The sequence below is a fragment of the Leptodactylus fuscus genome, chromosome 6, assembly GCF_031893055.1.
Source record: "Leptodactylus fuscus isolate aLepFus1 chromosome 6, aLepFus1.hap2, whole genome shotgun sequence".
Lineage (NCBI taxonomy): Eukaryota > Metazoa > Chordata > Amphibia > Anura > Leptodactylidae > Leptodactylus > Leptodactylus fuscus.
The window spans coordinates 7,169,571-7,192,029 of NC_134270.1; the positions used below are offsets into that span (position 1 = coordinate 7,169,571).

General features: G+C 40.1%; 1 protein-coding gene across 1 annotated transcript in view; it reads left to right on the forward strand.

The window, feature by feature from the left end:
- Window positions 1–22,459, forward strand: part of STX8 (syntaxin 8) — a 150,090-nt gene that overhangs the window by 113,057 nt on the left and 14,574 nt on the right. The gene's annotated exons all lie outside the window — the stretch shown is intronic.

The window sequence follows — 22,459 nt, forward strand, 5'->3', positions numbered from 1 at the left end:
CACTCAGGTCCATACCCATCTCATGGCCGCTGTACCCGGAGATGTGGCTCAGCCTGCTCGCTCTTGGTTTGGGTACACGGCACATGGCCAGCTCTACAGTCATAGCAGTGGGGAAGGGGCGCTGTGACCCTATAGATACCCCATAAATAGATATTAGGCCAGAACTATCACTATATATCTTGCGTATTATCGACAACCCCATAATAGGTGCAGGTGTACGTTCAGCAGGGTGACAGGTCCCCGGCAGTGACACCTCGCACGTATTAGACAATATGTCTTTATTATTCGGGGCCCAGCAATAAAAAGCCTCGATGTCAAAAGGTCACCAGAAACCCTGACTGCAATAAGCCCGAGACTGTACACAGCAGAGCGGCCTCGGCCATGCTGGATTTTACAGGGGGTGTGTGAATTTATGCTTTGTTTTTTCTAGAATCAGGTTGCCAGGTGTTTGAAAACCTGCCAGGAATCAGCCGCCCCCCCCCCCCCCATCTCAGTCCATAGCTTACCACCCCTCCCCCACCGTTCTGCTTTGAATTCTTCAAGACCCATTTTTTCCCTTATAGCTTCAATATGAAAAGACAATTGTACGACATTGGCTCTCTTTAACCCTTTCTGGTGCTAAATACTGACGCTGGGGTTCTGGTTAGGAGGTTCTGCAGAATCTGGGGCACAGGGCTACATGACACCCCGACTTCTGATCTTTAAAAAGTTAAAGGCGCTGATTTCGGCAAGGTGGAGAGTTTGAGAGTCGCTGGTAAGGAAGGTTCCCCTTACAAGGAGGGGGCTGGCTGTAGTATAGAGCCCCCGAAAATCATGGCGGCGCCATCTCGCTTAGTCCTGTAGCAGAACCAACTCAAAAAGGTGTCCGCTCAGGAATTAAAATAGAAAGCCCCCAAAAACGTGAAACTAGTCCCTATAAAGGGCATAGTAAAACCTCAGCAAAAATTTGGTGACCTTTTTTGCACTTCTTTTGCATCTTAACCCTCCCCCTTTCCCACTAAGCCCCACCCCTTTACAGCTATGCCTCACCCCATTGTCAGACAAGGTGGAAAATTGTAATATTAACACTTAATAAGTGAAAGGTAAGGCTTGTACACAAGGTTTTTTGGGGCGAATATCACAGAATTCTGGCATGGATTCATTAGTAAATCTGCTCCATTGATTTCTATTGGAGGTGGTGACCTGTGGGCATGCTCTGTGACCTGCTGTGAGCATGCTCTGTGACCTGTGGGCGACCTGTGCAGGTAGGAGGGGCGGGCTGTGACATCACCTATTGTAAATGGTGGATCCTGAGTGACTTAGATGTTGCCTATGATTGTGAAAATAGCAGAATGACTGCTACAAAGTGATTTCTACAGAACAGGAAGTGTCTGTCTGTTGCGACGATGTAACCCTCTTCCATAGGAGCGTATTGTGGGCATGCTCTGTGAGCTATGACCTCTATTGTGAATAACCTTATGCTATGTATATAGGTGTTACCTGCCATTGTCAAATGAATGCGGTGATTGCTTACAAGTGATCTCTATAGAACAGGGAGTGTCAGTCCTATAGACCTCAGGGCTCCAAAACTATAGGGATTTTTTTTTATAGCTAATGACCTGCAAAAATTTTTAAAACCTCAACAAATTTCTTTTAAAATATGTTTTATAATAATATAGAAAAATTTCTATTAACCCTTAAAATTAGTCTGACAATAAGTTGCCGAAAAAAAGTTCTGCCTGTATACATGAAAGTGGGAAGAAGCGTATAGGTGACGCCGGACTATACTGTATTTCATTACTACAAATTCATAAGCCCAGCGTCTATATGAAAGAGTTTAGGAAATCACAAGCAGGTCCCATTCCAAAGAAGAACCTGATGACTTCCAGATTTTACAGAGATCCCATTTTTTCGGCTTTCCGGAGAACTATTGGTTGAACAATTTATCAAACGAGCTACAAAGTTTTTCTCACTCGCTTCTAGTTATTGGTGTGCTGCATTTACAGCCCCGGCCCACGGAGAGGGCCACGATCACATCTCTGGTTCTATCGTGGGGTCTATCATTTTACTAGGGCTGGTGGGGTCAGTAGGACAAACCAGTGATTCCCGTGTAGGGTTCAGTGATCGGGATCGGAAAAGATCGAGTAAATTTCACGATCACGATTGGGATCGAGGTCGGAGGTTATCTCATGATCGTCTCAACCCTATTCATGTATGTAATAGGGTTGAGCGATCGGGAATGATCGGATCCCAATTGGCGATTGAGCAAATTTTACGATCGGGATCGGCTGGAAAATGATGAAAAATCCGATTCTAAAAACGATCCTGAAATCTCAAGATCGGCTCACCCTATTCCCGTGCCTTATAAATGGTTGCAATGTTCAGTCCGAAACCATAAAGATCCTCTAATACACGAAAAAATCCCGTAATTAACCCTATGATAGCGAATATGTAACAGACTATACATCTAATTATATCAGATTAATAATTCTATTATAGCTTTATAAAATAATTCAGCATTTTATTCTGAAGCCGGGGTCAGTCATTTTTTCTCCAAAATCGGTTCCGACTCCACGACTTCGGCTCTGATGCCACAGCTCTGCTGCAAACTGCACTGTTTTTTATCTAGTATATGTAAAATCTAGAGTGACCCCACACCATTCTGCCCAGTCTGACCGCTGGTTATAGGGTGTAGGATCCAGGGCTGTGGAGTAGGAAAAAGTTCCCAAATCCAAAATACGTTTACTAAATACTAGTGTTGAGCGATTCGTATTTGTCGAATACCTTTCTCCCATAGGAATGCGTGTAAGCGGCCGAACACCAAGGGGTTAAGCGCACTGAATATTTGACGGCCGCTTACACGCGTTCCTATGGGAGCGAGGTATTCAACTACTAAATACTATACTAGGGTCTTGTTTGGTTTCTTTTGTCTGTGGGTCCATCATTTTTGTGATCTATTCCTGTCTCCTGAATTCTAGGAGCTTTGACCATGGCCGTCCACCATGTGTGATAGATTTGGGTGTCGAAACCAGAGTCAAACTTATGGTGTGCAAAATGCAACTCGCCCGTTCTTTGGGTCGTTCTGTTTCGCCCAAACATTCCTCTCTCAATCGTTACCTTAAAAGTAGTGTCTTACTTGTTTACCTACCGACTTGCCTTGCACATTCCCGGGGCATCGCGTCTTACATGTCGATTTCTGAGCAGACGCCGAGTAACACTGATCCCTTTCCAAGGAATTCTCAGGAGCAGAACCAGCGAGCCCCATAGACGATAGACTTGCTATTTATCACTACAAGCATGTGTAAATGGAATTTCACGGGAGATAAGACGCCCTCGGACCACCCAAACATGTTCTTGACTGTGCCCTCATCTCCCTGGGAAGTCACCGTAGACATCTCTGTTACATCACTTCCCCGACAATCCCACGTACAACTTTTTTTTTTGGATAGGTAAATTTAGTTTGCAGTGATTTTATTGAATTCACATGGACTCCCAACTTTTTTTTTTTTTTTCTGTTCACCGTTCTCACCCTGATTTCACGCTCTTTGTTTCACATGGGTGAGTTCTTTTGTAAGCCGAGCACACCAAGGGCAAGCGTTGAGGAATCTTAAAGCCAAGTAATACGTGTTCCCGCTGGTCACTGGGGGATTAGTACGGAAGACCCTCCATTTCAAGAGAGAGTCCGGCTCCTTACAACCCTAGAGTGGACAGGGTGACAGAAGGCTAAGTGGATTAAGGCACCAATTTGTTAAGTTTCCTTTGATTCGACAGAGATCAAGGTCACTTATCCCAGTTGGAGATCAAGGTCAGAGAACGAGGGTGGTGGCTTTCAAATGCCAAGACAAACCAAAGCTTTCCTACAATGGCATTGTTATTGCCCTCCCTGGGTGGCCCCTAGCTTGGAGACATTAGGATATTAGGATTCAAAGGGCTAACAATATGTTTCTGAGGGAACCACTGGGAACCGGCCCAAAATAGATGGCTAATGGGAGACAAGCCAACCAGGGAAGCATAACCAAAGAGGTCAGGAAGTTCTCCTTAAGTCTAGTTTGATCACGGGAACTTCAAACCCCTATATTTTTTTTCTTTAATTCTCCAGTTAAGACGCCTAAGCGGTTTTCATGGACGACTTAGCCGAACACTTGTGTCTTTGTTACCCTCAAACATTGGCTAATCAATGAAGAAGTCTTTCTTTGCCCATTGACTTATCTGCTGGCTCAGGAATGTTTTAAGAAGGTCCCTCAAAGTCACTCACTTTCTGAAACTTAAAATATTCAAGAAATAGTTCACAATGTAAAAGCCCAACTGGGAGGGACTTGGCAAATAACTACAAGGACAATGATTGTTTGTTGTGTCTTGTCAAGGAAATGGTGATGGGACTTAGATGTCTCTATTTTATTTTTTTTCTGATTTGAAACCAAATATTGTAGTAATTTTTGATTTTGCGGACAAGAATATAACTACTATAATACTGTCCCCTATGTACAAGAATATAACTACTATAATACTACTCCTATGTACAAGAATATAACTACTATAATACTACTCCTATGTACAAGAATATAACTACTATAATACTGTCCCCTATGTACAAGAATATAACTACTATAATACTACTCCTATGTACAAGAATATAACTACTATAATACTGCTCCTATGTACAAGAATATAACTACTATAATACTACCTCCTATGTACAAGAATATAACTACTATAATACTACTCCTATGTACAAGAATATAACTACTATAATACTTCTCCTATGTACAAGAATATAACTACTATAATACTACTCCTATGTACAAGAATATAACTACTATAATACTACTCCTATGTACAAGAATATAACAACTATAATACTACTATGTACAAGAATATAACTACTATAATACTACCTCCTATGTACAAGAATATAACTACTATAATACTACTCCTATGTACAAGAATATAACTACTATAATACTACTCCTATGTACAAGAATATAACTACTATAATACTGTCCCCTATGTACAAGAATATAACTACTATAATACTACTCCTATGTACAAGAATATAACTACTATAATACTGCTCCTATGTACAAGAATATAACTACTATAATACTACCTCCTATGTACAAGAATATAACTACTATAATACTACTCCTATGTACAAGAATATAACTACTATAATACTTCTCCTATGTACAAGAATATAACTACTATAATACTACTCCTATGTACAAGAATATAACTACTATAATACTACTCCTATGTACAAGAATATAACTACTATAATACTACCTCCTATGTACAAGAATATAACTACTATAATACTACCTCCTATGTACAAGAATATAACTACTATAATACTACCTCCTATGTACAAGAATATAACTACTATAATACTACCTCCTATGTACAAGAATATAACTACTATAATACTACTCCTATGTACAAGAATATAACTACTATAATACTACTCCTATGTACAAGAATATAACTACTATAATACTACTCCTATGTACAAGAATATAACTACTATAATACTACTCCTATGTACAAGAATATAACTACTATAATACTACCTCCTATGTACTAGAATATAACTACTATAATACTACCTCCTATGTACTAGAATATAACTACTATAATACTGCTCCTATGTACAAGAATATAACTACTATAATACTGCTCCTATGTACAAGAATATAACTACTATAATACTACTCCTATGTACAAGAATATAACTACTATAATACTACTCCTATGTACAAGAATGTAACTACTATAATACTACTGCTATGTACAAGAATATAACTACTATAATACTACCTCCTATGTACAAGAATATAACTACTATAATACTACCTCCTATGTACAAGAATATAACTACTATAATACTACCTCCTATGTACAAGAATATAACTACTATAATACTACCTCCTATGTACAAGAATATAACTACTATAATACTACTCCTATGTACAAGAATATAACTACTATAATACTACTCCTATGTACAAGAATATAACTACTATAATACTACTCCTATGTACAAGAATATAACTACTATAATACTACCTCCTATGTACAAGAATATAACTACTATAATACTACCTCCTATGTACAAGAATATAACTACTATAATACTACTCCTATGTACAAGAATATAACTACTATAATACTACTCCTATGTACAAGAATATAACTACTATAATGCTACTCCTATGTACAAGAATATAACTACTATAATGCTACTCCTATGTACAAGAATATAACTGCTATAATACTACTCTTATGTACAAGAATATAACTACTATAATACTACCTCCTATGTACAAGAATATAACTACTATAATACTACCTCCTATGTACAAGAATATAACTACTATAATACTACCTCCTATGTACAAGAATATAACTACTATAATACTACTCCTATGTACAAGAATATAACTACTATAATACTACCTCCTATGTACAAGAATATAACTACTATAATACTACTCCTATGTACAAGAATATAACTACTATAATACTACTCCTATGTACAAGAATATAACTGCTATAATACTACCTCCTATGTACAAGAATATAACTACTATAATACTACCTCCTATGTACAAGAATATAACTACTATAATACTACCTCCTATGTACAAGAATATAACTACTATAATACTACTCCTATGTACAAGAATATAACTACTATAATACTACTCCTATGTACAAGAATATAACTACTATAATACTACTCCTATGTACAAGAATATAACTACTATAATACTACATCCTATGTACAAGAATATAACTACTATAATACCACCTCCTATGTACAAGAATATAACTACTATAATACTACTCCTATGTACAAGAATATAACTACTATAATACTACTCCTATGTACAAGAATATAACTACTATAATACTACCTCCTATGTACAAGAATATAACTACTATAATACTACTCCTATATACAAGAATATAACTACTATAATACTACTCTTATGTACAAGAATATAACTACTATAATACTACCTCCTATGTACAAGAATATAACTACTATAATACTACTCCTATGTACAAGAATATAACTACTATAATACTACTCCTATGTACAAGAATATAACTACTATAATACTACCTGCTATGTACAAGAATATAACTACTATAATACTGCTCCTATGTACAAGAATATAACTACTATAATACTACCTCCTATGTACAAGAATATAACTACTATAATACTACCTCCTATGTACAAGAATATAACTACTATAATACTACCTCCTATATACAAGAATATAACTACTATAATACTACTCCTATGTACAAGAATATAACTACTATAATACTACTCCTATGTACAAGAATATAACTACTATAATACTACATCCTATGTACAAGAATATAACTACTATAATACTACCTCCTATGTACAAGAATATAACTACTATAATACTACTCCTATGTACAAGAATATAACTACTATAATACTACTCCTATGTACAAGAATATAACTACTATAATACTACCTCCTATGTACAAGAATATAACTACTATAATACTACTCCTATATACAAGAATATAACTACTATAATACTACTCTTATGTACAAGAATATAACTACTATAATACTACCTCCTATGTACAAGAATATAACTACTATAATACTACTCCTATGTACAAGAATATAACTACTATAATACTACTCCTATGTACAAGAATATAACTACTATAATACTACTCTTATGTACAAGAATATAACTACTATAATACTACCTCCTATGTACAAGAATATAACTACTATAATACTACTCCTATGTACAAGAATATAACTACTATAATACTACTCCTATGTACAAGAATATAACTACTATAATACTACCTGCTATGTACAAGAATATAACTACTATAATACTGCTCCTATGTACAAGAATATAACTACTATAATACTACCTCCTATGTACAAGAATATAACTACTATAATACTACCTCCTATGTACAAGAATATAACTACTATAATACTACCTCCTATATACAAGAATATAACTACTATAATACTACTCCTATGTACAAGAATATAACTACTATAATACTACTCCTATGTACAAGAATATAACTACTATAATACTACATCCTATGTACAAGAATATAACTACTATAATACTACCTCCTATGTACAAGAATATAACTACTATAATACTACTCCTATGTACAAGAATATAACTACTATAATACTACTCCTATGTACAAGAATATAACTACTATAATACTACCTCCTATGTACAAGAATATAACTACTATAATACTACTCCTATATACAAGAATATAACTACTATAATACTACTCTTATGTACAAGAATATAACTACTATAATACTACCTCCTATGTACAAGAATATAACTACTATAATACTACTCCTATGTACAAGAATATAACTACTATAATACTACTCCTATGTACAAGAATATAACTACTATAATACTACCTGCTATGTACAAGAATATAACTACTATAATACTGCTCCTATGTACAAGAATATAACTACTATAATACTACCTCCTATGTACAAGAATATAACTACTATAATACTACCTCCTATGTACAAGAATATAACTACTATAATACTACCTCCTATATACAAGAATATAACTACTATAATACTACTCCTATGTACAAGAATATAACTACTATAATACTACCTCCTATGTACAAGAATATAACTACTATAATACTACTCCTATGTACAAGAATATAACTGCTATAATACTGCTCCTATGTAGTAATGGATCTTAATGACATTTCCTCTCTGTATTACATGTCACCTGACCAGTGTACCTCGTTGCCTCTCCTATACGGTATTTCGCAGACATATATTGGACATGATATAACACTTGTGACTCCTCCTCTTTGTGGATTTTGCTTTTTAGTTAATAATACAATTTCTTGCCCATAAAGTGACTTCATGATATTAAGCTTTCTCTGGCTTGTGCGGCTCCGGGACACTTGGGTACGCGGCTTGTGCAGAACACATCACATAATCCTGGTTTTGTGCGTCGCCAGAAGCTTGCAGGCATTAGCACCTAATTTTAGGATCTCTTGACCAATCCTCTGAAAGTAAAAGACGAGAAACGTAAGTGCCCTGGTGATGTCGAGTTTTGCAAACACTTGGATCTGGATATTTCCTGTTCGCTTTGTGCTAAGTCACAAGCACAATACTAGTGTAGGAAAGTGTGTTTTGTAGCTCTAGGGTTACACTTGGTTGTAGCTCCGAGTTTTCCGTCCTATTTCCTACCGTACACTTGCAGTCACTTTCAGCTATCTGTAATTCCTAATTAACTTTCCATATACTTTCATGCTGTGTTCGGCCAAGTGTGCATGTGTTTTAATGTGCAGCTATTAGACATATTAGATCTGCATCACATAGTGTTTGCTTTCCTTATTCTAGTTAAATAATTCCTTATACTCTAGTCACAGCCACGGATTCATACACTGTTGTACTTTCCTGACTGGACAACTTCCCTTAAAGGGGTTGCCCCATTATGGACACATTCCCTGTCCACAGGACCAGGGATGAGTGTCTGCTCCCTGAATCCCCTAGTGATCAGGAGGATGGAAGACCAGAATTGGGAATGGCGAACCAGTGTGTAACAGTCCTTCTCCAGGGGAAATAATAATATTAGCTGCCAGAGGGGGAAGGAGACCGACTCAGCAGCACCAAGGAGAACACGTGGATCCAAGTCACGACAAGAAGTTACATTTATTTGTTTGCTTGGAACACTGTGAATAATAAGGTATCTTAGATCCTGTGAAAGTTTCGACTGGATTTTCTTTGGTATGTCGTGGCCTCTGCTGTTCGCCATGCGTATGGATCATCCAGGACAGACCCCACAACCCTCCTGCGAGTCTTCACTTTACTTTCTTCGAGGAAAATGAGACCTTTGTGAGCTTCAGGCTGTTTCTCTTATAACACGAGGAGTCTTCATTTGTATTGGAAGATTTTAATATAATCCCCAAATGTGTCGGCTCTTCCTCGAACTGATTGTTTTTTGATAAATGAAGATTGTCCATATTGAAGGTTTGGGACATTGTGGCCAACAACAAATGCTGAGCGGGCCTCTCTGGCAGGACAAAGGTTCATCTCTGGCATCCGAAACTAATTCCAGCATCCTCTTCTTACCGGACTGGGAGTCATAAATCTACATTCACTCTATATTGCCATCTTGCGCAATGCTTTCACTCATGCCTAAGAGTCTTTCTGCGAAATCGGTCACCTTTCCTGCAGCCGCAGCCCAGACCCTGCCTAGAGATGATTGAATCCGTAAATGATGTTGGTTTTATCATCATGACCTCATTGCTTCCCAAGTTCCTGGATTTCGGCTTAGCCATACGATTCTGGATATTGCTCCTCTGGCTCACAAGCTTCCAGGATGAAATGCAGTCGGCTCTGGCGAAATATCAAGGCGTTTTCATAACAATAGGGTACGGTTGTAAGAGTGGTGGTGTTATAAATCTACTGAGCGATGCTCAAAAAGTTTAACCCCCCTTTAATGCTGGGCACAGCATTGATGGTAATGGAAAGATTTAGGATATCATGGCCTTTTGCATCCACTGGTCGAACTATGTGACTATGTAATGTTACTGCATTGCAATAGAAGTGTTTCATATAGGACCAAGTCTAGGTTATGCCCTTTCAGATGCAGATGATAGCATGGATCCCGCACCCCTTGACTAGCATGGATCCCGCACCCCTTGACTAGCATGGATCCCGCACCCCTTGACTAGCCTGCATCCCACACCCCTTGACCAACATGGATCCCGCACCCCTTGACTAACATGGATCCTGCACCCCTTGACCAACATGGATCCTGCACCCCTTGACCAACATGGATCCCGCACCCCTTGACTAACATGGATCCCGCACCCCTTGATCAGTATGGATCCTGCACCTCTTGACCAGCATGGATCCCGTACCCCTTGACCAGCATGGATCCCGCCACTTGACCAGCATGGATCCTGCGCCCCTTGACTAGCATGGATCCTGTGCCCCTTGACCAGCATGGATCCCGCACCTCTTGACTAACCTGCATCCCACACCCCTTGACCAACATGGATCCCGCACCCCTTGACTAACATGGATCCTGCACCCCTTGACCAACATGGATCCTGCACCCCTTGACCAACATGGATCCCGCACCCCTTGGCCAACATGGATCCCGCACCCCTTGATCAGTATGGATCCTGCACCCCTTGACCAGCATGGATCCCGCCTCTTGACCAGCATGGATCCCGCGCCCCTTGACCAGCATGGATCCTGTGCCCCTTGACCAGCATGGATCTGCACCCCTTGACTAGCCTGCATCCCGCACCCCTTGACTAACGTGGATCCCACACCCCTTGACCAGCATGGATCCCACACCCCTTGACCAGCATAGATCCCACACCCCTTGACCAGCATGGATCCCGCACCCCTTGACCAGCATGGATCCCGCACCCCTTGACCAGAATGGATCCCGCACCCCTTGACCAGCATGGATCCCGCACGCCTTGACCAGCATGGATCCCGCACCCCTTGACCAGCATGGATTCCACAACCCTTGACCAGCATGGATCCCGCACCCCTTGACCAGAATGGATCCCGCACCCCTTGACCAGAATGGATCCTGCACCCCTTGACCAGCATGGATCCCGCACGCCTTGACCAGCATGGATCCCGCACGCCTTGACCAGCATGGATCCCGCACCCCTTGACCAGCTTGGATCACCCTAGTTGGTTGGGACATGGAAGGTCTAGGATTCTACAACATCTTGGAATGGCTTATGCAACCCCTACAATTTTTCACACAATTTTAATAATTTGGGAGGTTTTTTTCCAAGTCCCCATTGTCCTCCTCTTTTGTTCTTCTTTGCTACGTTCCGGTCTATCTCCTGGGCTCCCTAGCTTCTCACACTACTCTATGCACACAGGGTTTTGTTAGTCTGTGACAATCCCTCCTTTTCTTAGATTGGTCATTTCTGCTGAAGACAATGTGTAGAGTGCACCAGGCTTCATAAATGTGCACTCGTATCCATTGGCCATCTTCAGGTAAATATTTATGGAGAACATGAGGGTCACATGAAGTTCTAACACAAGAAATTCTGCCTAAACCCTGGTGTCCTCCTCTTGAGTTTTTCTTTGCCAGTTTCCACTCCAGTCTGCATTCATCCCCATTGGCCACTAGCTTTGCAGGCTGCCCTACTGCGCACAGAGCTTGGGTAGTCTAGGACACTCCCCCTGTTCTTGGATTGGCCAGTGCTGATGATGTCATGGTGGGGGGAGTATACCAGGCTACCAAAGCAAAGTGGACTGAGAAACAGCAGGTCCATGGCAGAAGGACAGAAGGGCACTTTAGTTATACATTCCCCATATTGCGTTGCGTTTTTGGTGAGGAGCCGCAGGTCACTTTAGAGAAGATCCGTGTAGTTGATGAGGTTTATAACCCAGGCAGGGGATCGCACAGGCTTCCGTAAGCTCTCCGCTGCCTTGGTTTCTCGAACCTGATAGTTGTAATGTTACAATGGGAAAGGAGCCGATTGCTGATCTCACCCTCGGAGAAGTTCTACGGAGGGTAAAGGGAGCTCTAGGTGTCATGGAGAGACATTGTGCTTAGCAGATGGAAATTCCATGTAGACAGTACTGAGGAAGAAAAGAGTTGTTATATGGGGGATAAGAGGTGTTAATGCGCAAGTGTAAAGTTTTATGTCGTGTCAGACTCTTGTCTTGGGGCCATCATGGAGTGTCGGATACGAGCCTTCGATTCTCATGTGTTCCAACGGCGCTGGTGCTCGCATGATGGTGGAAAAAGACAAAACATAAATAACGGGTCCCAGTTCCCCCCACTCCCCCCTCCGCAGCCCCAACTAAAGTGTCTCACACCAGCTTTATTTGCCTAATAAACCAAGTCTTCAATAGCGTAGGAAATGCCTCCATTTTTCTGCCAAAGACGCCTAGTAACGGCCAAACAGATAGCCTCCAGCCTGCGCCAAAGGAACAACAAGACGAAGGACCACGGGATATCGCCCTTCATTCCACGTCCTGCTACCCATGACAGCAGGGAGTCTTTATTTGAAGATCCCAGACCCTAGAGTCACTGCCCTATTGTTATCCCCTCCGAGAGCTTCCAGCCAAAGGAAATTAATGTATTCCAGAGATCAGCTATTTGTTTCCCCTGCAAGCCTGGTTCATCTCACCCCTCTCTCCCTTTTCATCCACTTTATTTGCAGAGGAGAGGACGAGGGGGTGTCTGGGAGTTAGTGCATAATGAATGGCGGGCACAAGGGGTGGGGGGGGGTGGGGAGGGTGAGAGAGATAAATCACCCAGGCGACCGGGAACAAGCTCCATCCATTCCAAGGACTTTATACCCGATTGGTTTCATGTATAGAAGCCTCAAAAGGTTTCTTGTAGACCCTTGCTGTGCTGGAAGAGGTCAGCACCGTGGGAGCTCTGGTGTCTAGCCTGGAGACCCGTACACTGGGACACAAGAGCTTGCAATCCATTTTCAGTCCAAAGAAGGTCATGGAGGCTGTTTGTTGAAATGACCAACGATCTAATGATCGACAACTTACTAAATATCAAGTCATGATGTTTGGGCCAAGAATCAAATTACTAGTGGATTTGCAGGTGATGCTTTTAAAGTATGTGAACCCTTCTATTGTGTGGGTTTGCCATTACAGCATAGTCCGTTGTCTACAGGTTAATAAAGTGATGAATAACCAAATGCAACCTGTATGTCACTTGACCAAATGCTAAGCCATGTGGTCGCTAAAGCTCATTCGTCCCCGATTGCAAGACCCGTTACCCAATTCCAAATTTCTGGTTCGTTACCAAAGCCTAAAATCTCTTTATTGGGAGATTCATGGATTGGGAAATCCAAACGTAAGGTCTAGAGAGATTTGGCTAGAGCGGTGCCATCAATGGAGTCTTGGCTAAGTAAACAGCATTAGATGGAGTGATGCATCCCACCTCACCAGGACCCCAGATACCTCTCAGCACACCGAGACGGCTGGATGACGTGGGAATCCATCATGGCCAGATGCATACGGCTTAGGATGGCGGCCTGGGGTCGTGTTTGAGCTGAAACCTTATTTAACCGAATGGAAATCTTAATGTCCCATTCAAGAGAATTGTATGGTTGTCAGTGACCGAGTCCATACGAATAAGAATTTGGCCGTGACCATAACTCTGCCGAAGTGGATTGTCAACACCAGTATCTGACCTCACCAATGTTCTCATGGCTCAATGGTTGCAGATTTATGCACCAAATCGACTTAACATGTTCATCTGTTCTTTTTCATCTCTAACAAAGCAAATATTTGAGGTTATAATAGATCTAGTTACCAATGTATGAGCTGATGTGTCACTAATTCTGGAAGCCTTGGCCGGCTGAATCAAAATATGGAGTCCAAGGGATTCCCTGGTACTCGGCCTTGGATCAATTTCTATTCAGTGATCTGGACATTACTGTAGAGAATCTCCAGGCTACAGTCCCTGGATTAGTCGTCGACTGGCGGTGGTAGTGCAGGGTAATAGCAATGTGCAGGGATAGGAGAGGTCAGAACCAAACTCAGATCCCAAGGAATAAACTGGAGAATCCAAGACACGCTGAGGTCAGGAACTGGACGGGAACTGGTGATTTTTGTTTTGCTTTTTTTGTTTTTTCAACTTCCCCTGCCTTCTCCGAGTCCTAGAATTTGTGGACAACCCCTTTAAACAGAGAAGGTGGGAATAAAAGAGTCAGAAGACTACAGGAAACCAGAGAAGTTTGTAACACGTATAGTAATAGTGTAACACAGATAAAGAAAAGAACTCGGTATCTCATACACAGATTGTTTGAAGATCGGAAAGTCTGAACCACCGGCGCCCCATTGTAGAATAAAGCTCTCAATGTGGCCCCCATTGTGTCAGCACCCTGGTAGGGCAGAACATAATGGATTTAGATTTATCCCGTTCAGTGGATTCCTCACCCACTAAATGACTGGCAAACTGATCTTTTGAGAGATCAGAGTTTTCTGGAGGGGATCAGATGTTTATTTTGGCTCATTCATGGTCAGTTTGTAAATTTGCAGGAAATGTGAGATTTGAGGCTCCAATACAACAAACTCCAACAAACTTTTGGCAGGTTTGGGTGACTGTGAGGTCTGATTCCCGACACTTGAGACTCTTATCCACTGTGTAGTACTGGATACACTCAATTCGCTTTGATTTGTTACAATTCGGTTTGGGTTTCATGTCGTTTGTGTTCCGCTGCCTGTTTTTGGACTTGTGACCCTCGGGTGCCACTTTGGTTTGCTCAGTCCGTGGTCTAAAGCAGGTTCTACAAAGTACCAGGTACTTTTTTGCAGTGGAAATAAACACAAAGACGTTTGGTCCAAGGCGAGCGGAGACAATCCAGTACCATGCATTGTCAAGAGGAAAAGGATTGGACATGTTGTCTGAATTTAACACCCTGGTGACGGGACAGTTTCGGTACCATGTGTGAGTAATTTTTACTTGGCTTGATCCCATATTTATCCATCGTTCCGATTGTATCCCTATATGAATACACTTAACGTTCCATCAGATGCCTTCATCCAGATAAAGATCGGAAGTGATTCGCTCCGGAGGTCTTTCACTGAACCTACGGGTAATGTTTTCACCGTGGTCAGGGACGTTTTAATGACTAGGATTTTGCTCAAGGGTTCGGCCTCACGAGGGGCGAGTGTATAACATGCAGACCATCGAACGGTAAAAGCAGACAAGGAACCTCATTGTTCTCCTCTACCTAGGACTAGAAATTGAGAGGGTCCTTCAGACTCCGTCCTCTTCATAAAACCTGGGTACTGGAACCATCATTTGTCAAGCCGTGGCTCGAGGGTGCTCAGTGACTCAAAAAAAACGGGGTTCTTGTCGATAAAGGATCTCGGTCCCTATTATTCTTTCTACAGAGAGAGCCTGAAGCTTGTTGGGGCCATTACTCTCTTTTTAGGAAGCTGTGTGGGATATAATGATTTAACTCTTTCCGGAATGGGGAAATTTAGGTCCCGCGTGGACTGCGAATAAGACGGGGGAAAAATATTTTATTGTGCTTACTAATAACTGAGACTATAACAGGGGCATATGCTGGTGCAATAGGAGGGCTGCTATTCTGACCATTGCAGCAGAGTATACAGCTAACATGCGCATGTCACCAATGGGAGTATACAGCTAACGCACATGTCACCAATGGGTAAAACCAGATGAAAGCCCGATGGCAAAGTAGTATGATGAATAAGCTTTCTGGTATGGCGGGGGTACTATGTGATTGTAATAGGGCATCTATCTAGAGCTTCCTGAGAGTAAGAACCCCTGGCATTATAATACCCCCTTCTTTTGTAAGGATTTTCAGATGACCTAATGCCCCAATACAGTCTGACAGCCTGGTTGTCAAGCACCAAGTCCCCTGCCCCGGATTATTCAGACCTTTAGCTACATATAGTCTTATAGCTAATCTGGATAGAATAGATATAAGAATTAGATATTACACCCCTGGTCTTTCTACATCAGGCTCTGACTTAATATAGTATATATATATCACACCACAGTGATAACTCACTTCACAGCCTTCCACATCTGGCAGTTCCGTAAACTCAACCAGATATGACTTCAGGCCGAATTATAAAGAAGGTTTTGCATTCCATCTTCTGTTCTTAATACATCGTCTATTCTAAAATAGAGGGAGAGAGAAGTCTTTGTACCTAGGATTGTAATGTGTATTAGTTGTAAGTCATTGGTTTGGTATACCTTGGTGTAAATGCACTGAATTGCTTCATCATCAGTAAAAGGAAGTGCCAGAAACCTTAAATGGTCCCTATTATTTAACACCGTATAGTCTCATTTCATAGAGCATGTGATTCTGGACCAAAATGTTGGTGTTTTCTGCTTAAAAAGACCTCTCTACAGTCCCTGCCTCTAGGTGTCTCTCTTCTAGCTAATTTGCAGTTCACTACCTGTTACTAGGGAAGTCCTGTCCATAGATAAAAGACAGCACCATGGTGAGAGGGAGGAGGAGGGATTGTTCTCTTCATACAGTTTTTTCCTAAAAACCTCCACACGGTTTACCTTGTGCACTGAACTGAAGATCCTGCACGTCCCACAGCTTATAGTGTGAGAAGTCTTCTTAGTGCTTGTATCTACTTGTGAATGATATTTCTTCTGTATCCACACGGACAGCAGCAGTTCTCCTTACTGTGCTCATACATTGCTGCTCTGGGTCTCCTATAATAGGTTCACTTGGGATTTTCTAAGCTATTTGTTGGCTATTGTACAGTTACTCCTGGCAGAATTACATGTAAACAAACCAGTGGTAGTTATAATAACTAGAGGAGAGGACAGACCACTCCGTATTCTGTCCCGTGTATATCCATGTTCCAGGCATGTAGACACTGACCGCTCCTTATCTATTGTATGTAATGTATAAGCTATACCTGTAAATAGAATTACACTTCATGTCCGTGCTCGCCGACAGCCGCTATTTGCATCTTGCGGAATTCGTAGTAGTCGTGACCCCATCTAAAAAACCCATTGAAAATTATTTTGCCGTAATATTTGTCTGGAATTTGTTAATTGCTGCAGCGAGTGACTGGAAAATGGAAGAGCAGAGCGGCAGAGAGACTGCTTGGGGGATGTACAGTATATATCGTATAGGAGGGAGGGAGCGTACAGCAAATATGTCAGCGCACAATAATGGGGAATAGTGGTGCAATATCTATGAAGACTGGTGTCTTCATCCATCCTCATCTACTATGGAAGTCTGGACGACCCCCGACCTGGATTTCCCTCCTTGTAGCATCCCCTTCCCCTCTTTTCTGATCGACAATCCTATAGGTCTCAGACCCCCCCTCCTGACCGCCGCGAGCCTGTACATCTGCCGTGTCCCACCTGGAGCTATGTGCAGATAATAACACTAAAATCTCTTCAAATAAACCGACGTCACATTCTTTACTGCTTGAAATGTGCTGAAAATTACTGAAAGGGTAATTGTCCCCCGTGTGTGTATATGAGGGGGGGGGGATGCTTTAACATTCTGACAAATCATTGTCGAAAAACCCACAAGTGCACAGAGCCCTTCCCTGCGTTTTCATGCACTCTGCTGCATGTTATACAAGGCTCGCCCAGCCCCCTCCTTTCTCACCCATTTTTCAGGGTCGTGAATGAATTGTCTTGTGTTTTGGTGTGAGGAGAAAGTTTAACAAGAGAATCGCCTTGTCCACCCCTCCTTTCCAGACAATAAGGGGCAGGCAGGTTACCAATGGCTGTGTGTGGGCCTAAAGTCTGTTTTATTATGAGAATGAACCCCCTGCACGGCCCAGAGTGGCCTCCTGTATTAGGGTGACCAGGGCTGGACCCTTTACTGTACACCTTTTAGAAGTTGGCATCTGGGACACCCGTCAAGCAAAGCAAAATGTCGTTTCTAAAACCCCATCTTATTGGGCATGGCGCGTCTCTTCCATCTTCCTGGACTGATATTGATCACCTGCCCCGGGATAGGTGAAGGTCTGAATCTTGGGAACCCAATCGATCAGCGGATTGAAGGGTCTGCAATGTTCGGAGACGTTCTGCGGCCTCTTCACTGCTTACCTAGTAGAACGCTATACATTGTATAGTGGTTGTGCGCGGTATTGCAGAGCAGCCCCAGGTGCATCTGGCCTAACGTGACCTGCCCATTTGCACTTGAGAAAGGGACTGGGTTGGCCCGAAACGCGTCATGATGTTTTATCTTCCTCAATTAAAATACTCCATATTGGATATTCCGGTTTTTGTGTCACTCCTTTGCCAGTGAGCGCGGATTCTTCTCCTGTCACGGACCTCTGGTTCTTGTTCTCTACCCATTCATCCGAAAGGATCGGAGCCCTGTGACCAATGGACTGCAAAGTGTTGGAGAAGCAAAAATATCTTGGTCCCTGAAATCCCTTTAAAGGCCATATGTTCTGTCATGTTAGTTTGTCACCTGAGCGGCGACCCTGCCTGTCAGACGGCACCAACCTGATATTGACGTGAAAGCCTTTACAGATAACGTACGGAGTCACAGTTATAGGTATTTGTGAACAGGTATACGGTATTATTTTATTGGCGAGTCCGAGGCCCTCCAATCTGACGACGATAATGTCCCTGTGATAAAGCTGAAGTATGATCCCAAGGACCTAGAAAAAGTGATCCCGTGACATAAGTTATACATTATAGCGCTATGTAGAGCGTTTCTAGATTCCCCATAAGAGCAGACCCGTCTCCTGCACAACTGGGCACTTCATTGTCAGGTCAACCGTAAACCGCCTTGCTGAACGCCGAGACGCCAAATTGTGACATCACCTCATTTGGTCGAAACTGTATGGGGAAAATAGTTGTATGAAAATTGCAAGAATTCTAGGATGGAAACGCGCCATGTCCAGTCAGCCCCTCACTCTAATAAGTCTCAGGTCAGCTGTGGAAAGTCACAGGTGTTCCTTAAGAAAGATTCACTGTAACAGAGCTCAAAATATTTTATATTTTTAATTAAAAATATGTAGACGCCTCTGACGGGACCAAGAGACAGAACCGAGGGCTGGTCACTTAAGGTTAACGCAGTGGAAATATTAAAGGCGGAGAATAATCACGAGCGCGGCTCTTTTCTGTCCGTAATTCTCTCCCTATCCCTCCAGCCTGCCCTTTGTCCGCCCTGTTCCTCCTTTAAATCCTTCCATGGCCAAGGAAAGAAATGAAATCCAGACCTTTGTGGTTTCGCTGACATTTGAACACAGTGCTAACAAGTCGCCGAGCATCAGGTTGACATTTTTCCGTCCATCTTGCGGTTGGAACACAGGCTCAGCGCAAACCGCCAAACACACGGCCCAGCTCAGAATTAATTACAACATATTGTTTCATTCAGGGCTGAGATATAAATGGCAGACATGCTTGTATACAGGAAAAGCAATAACCAAGTGTACAAGGCTGGAGGACGGGAGGGTCATTCATATCCCTGATCTGTGCAAGGTGGGCAGAGGTCTCATAGTTACTAAAGACTGTACAATCAAAGCTACACTCTATACTATAATACTGCCTCCTATGTACAAGAATATAACTACTATAGTACTACTCCTATGTACAAGAATATAACTACTATAATACTACTCCTATGTACAAGAATATAACTACTATAACACTACCTCCTATGTACAAGAATATAACTACTATAATACTACTCCTATGTACAAGAATATAACTACTATAATACTGCTCCTATGTACAAGAATATAACTACTATAATACTACTCCTATGTACAAGAATATAACTACTATAATACTACTCCTATGTACAAGAATATAACTACTATAATACTGCTCCTATGTACAAGAATATAACTACTATAATACTACCTCCTATGTACAAGAATATAAATACTATAATACTACTCCTATGTACAAGAATATAACTACTATAATACTACTCCTATGTACAAGAATATAACTACTATAATACTACCTCCTATGTACAAGAATATAACTACTATAACACTGCCTCCTATGTACAAGAATATAACTACTATAATACTACTCCTATGTACAAGAATATAACTACTATAATACTACCTCCTATGTACAAGAATATAACTACTATAATACTACTCCTATATACAAGAATATAACTACTATAACACTGCCTCCTATGTACAAGAATATAACTACTATAATACTACTCCTATGTACAAGAATATAACTACTATAATACTACCTCCTATGTACAAGAATATAACTACTATAATACTACTCCTATGTACAAGAATATAACTACTATAATACTACTCCTATATACAAGAATATAACTACTATAATACTACGTCCTATGTACAAGAATATAACTACTATAATAATGCCCCTATGTACAAGAATATAACTACTATAATACTGCCCCTATGTACAAGAATATAACTACTATAATACTACTCCTATATACAAGAATATAACTACTATAATACTACGTCCTATGTACACGAATATAACTACTATAATACTGCCCCTATGTACAAGAATATAACTACTATAATACTACTCCTATATACAAGAATATAACTACTATAATACTACGTCCTATGTACAAGAATATAACTACTATAACACTGCCCCTATGTACAAGAATATAACTACTATAATACTACTCCTATATACAAGAATATAACTACTATAATACTACGTCCTATGTACAAGAATATAACTACTATAATACTACTCCTATGTACAAGAATATAACTACTATAATACTACTCCTATGTACAAGAATATAACTACTATAATACTACCTCCTATGTACAAGAATATAACTACTATAATACTACGTCTTATGTACAAGAATATAACTACTATAATACTACTCCTAAGTACAAGAATATAACTGCTATAATACTACTCCTATATACAAGAATATAACTACTATAATACTACGTCCTATGTACAAGAATATAACTACTATAATACTGCCCCTATGTACAGGAATATAACTACTATAATACTGCCCCTATGTACAAGAATATAACTACTATAATACTACTCCTATATACAAGAATATAACTACTATAATACTACCTCCTATGTACAAGAATATAACTACTATAATACTACTCCTATATACAAGAATATAACTACTATAACACTGCCTCCTATGTACAAGAATATAACTACTATAATACTACTCCTATGTACAAGAATATAACTACTATAATACTACTCCTATGTACAAGAATATAACTACTATAATACTACCTCCTATGTACAAGAATATAACTACTATAATACTACTCCTATGTATAAGAATATAACTACTATAATACTACCTCCTATGTACAAGAATATAACTACTATAATACTACTCCTATGTACAAGAATATAACTACTATAATACTACTCCTATATACAAGAATATAACTACTATAATACTACGTCCTATGTACAAGAATATAACTACTATAATACTGCCCCTATGTACAAGAATATAACTACTATAATACTACTCCTATATACAAGAATATAACTACTATAATACTGCCCCTATGTACAAGAATATAACTACTATAATACTACTCCTATATACAAGAATATAACTACTATAATACTACTCCTATGTACAAGAATATAACTACTATAATACTGCTCCTATGTACAAGAATATAACTACTATAATACTACTCCTATGTACAAGAATATAACTACTATAATACTACTCCTATGTACAAGAATATAACTGCTATAATACTACTCCTATGTACAAGAATATAACTACTATAATACTACTCCTATGTACAAGAATATAACTACTATAATACTACTCCTATGTACAAGAATATAACTACTATAATACTACCTCCTATGTACAAGTATATAACTACTATAATACTACGTCTTATGTACAAGAATATAACTACTATAATACTACTCCTAAGTACAAGAATATAACTGCTATAATACTACTC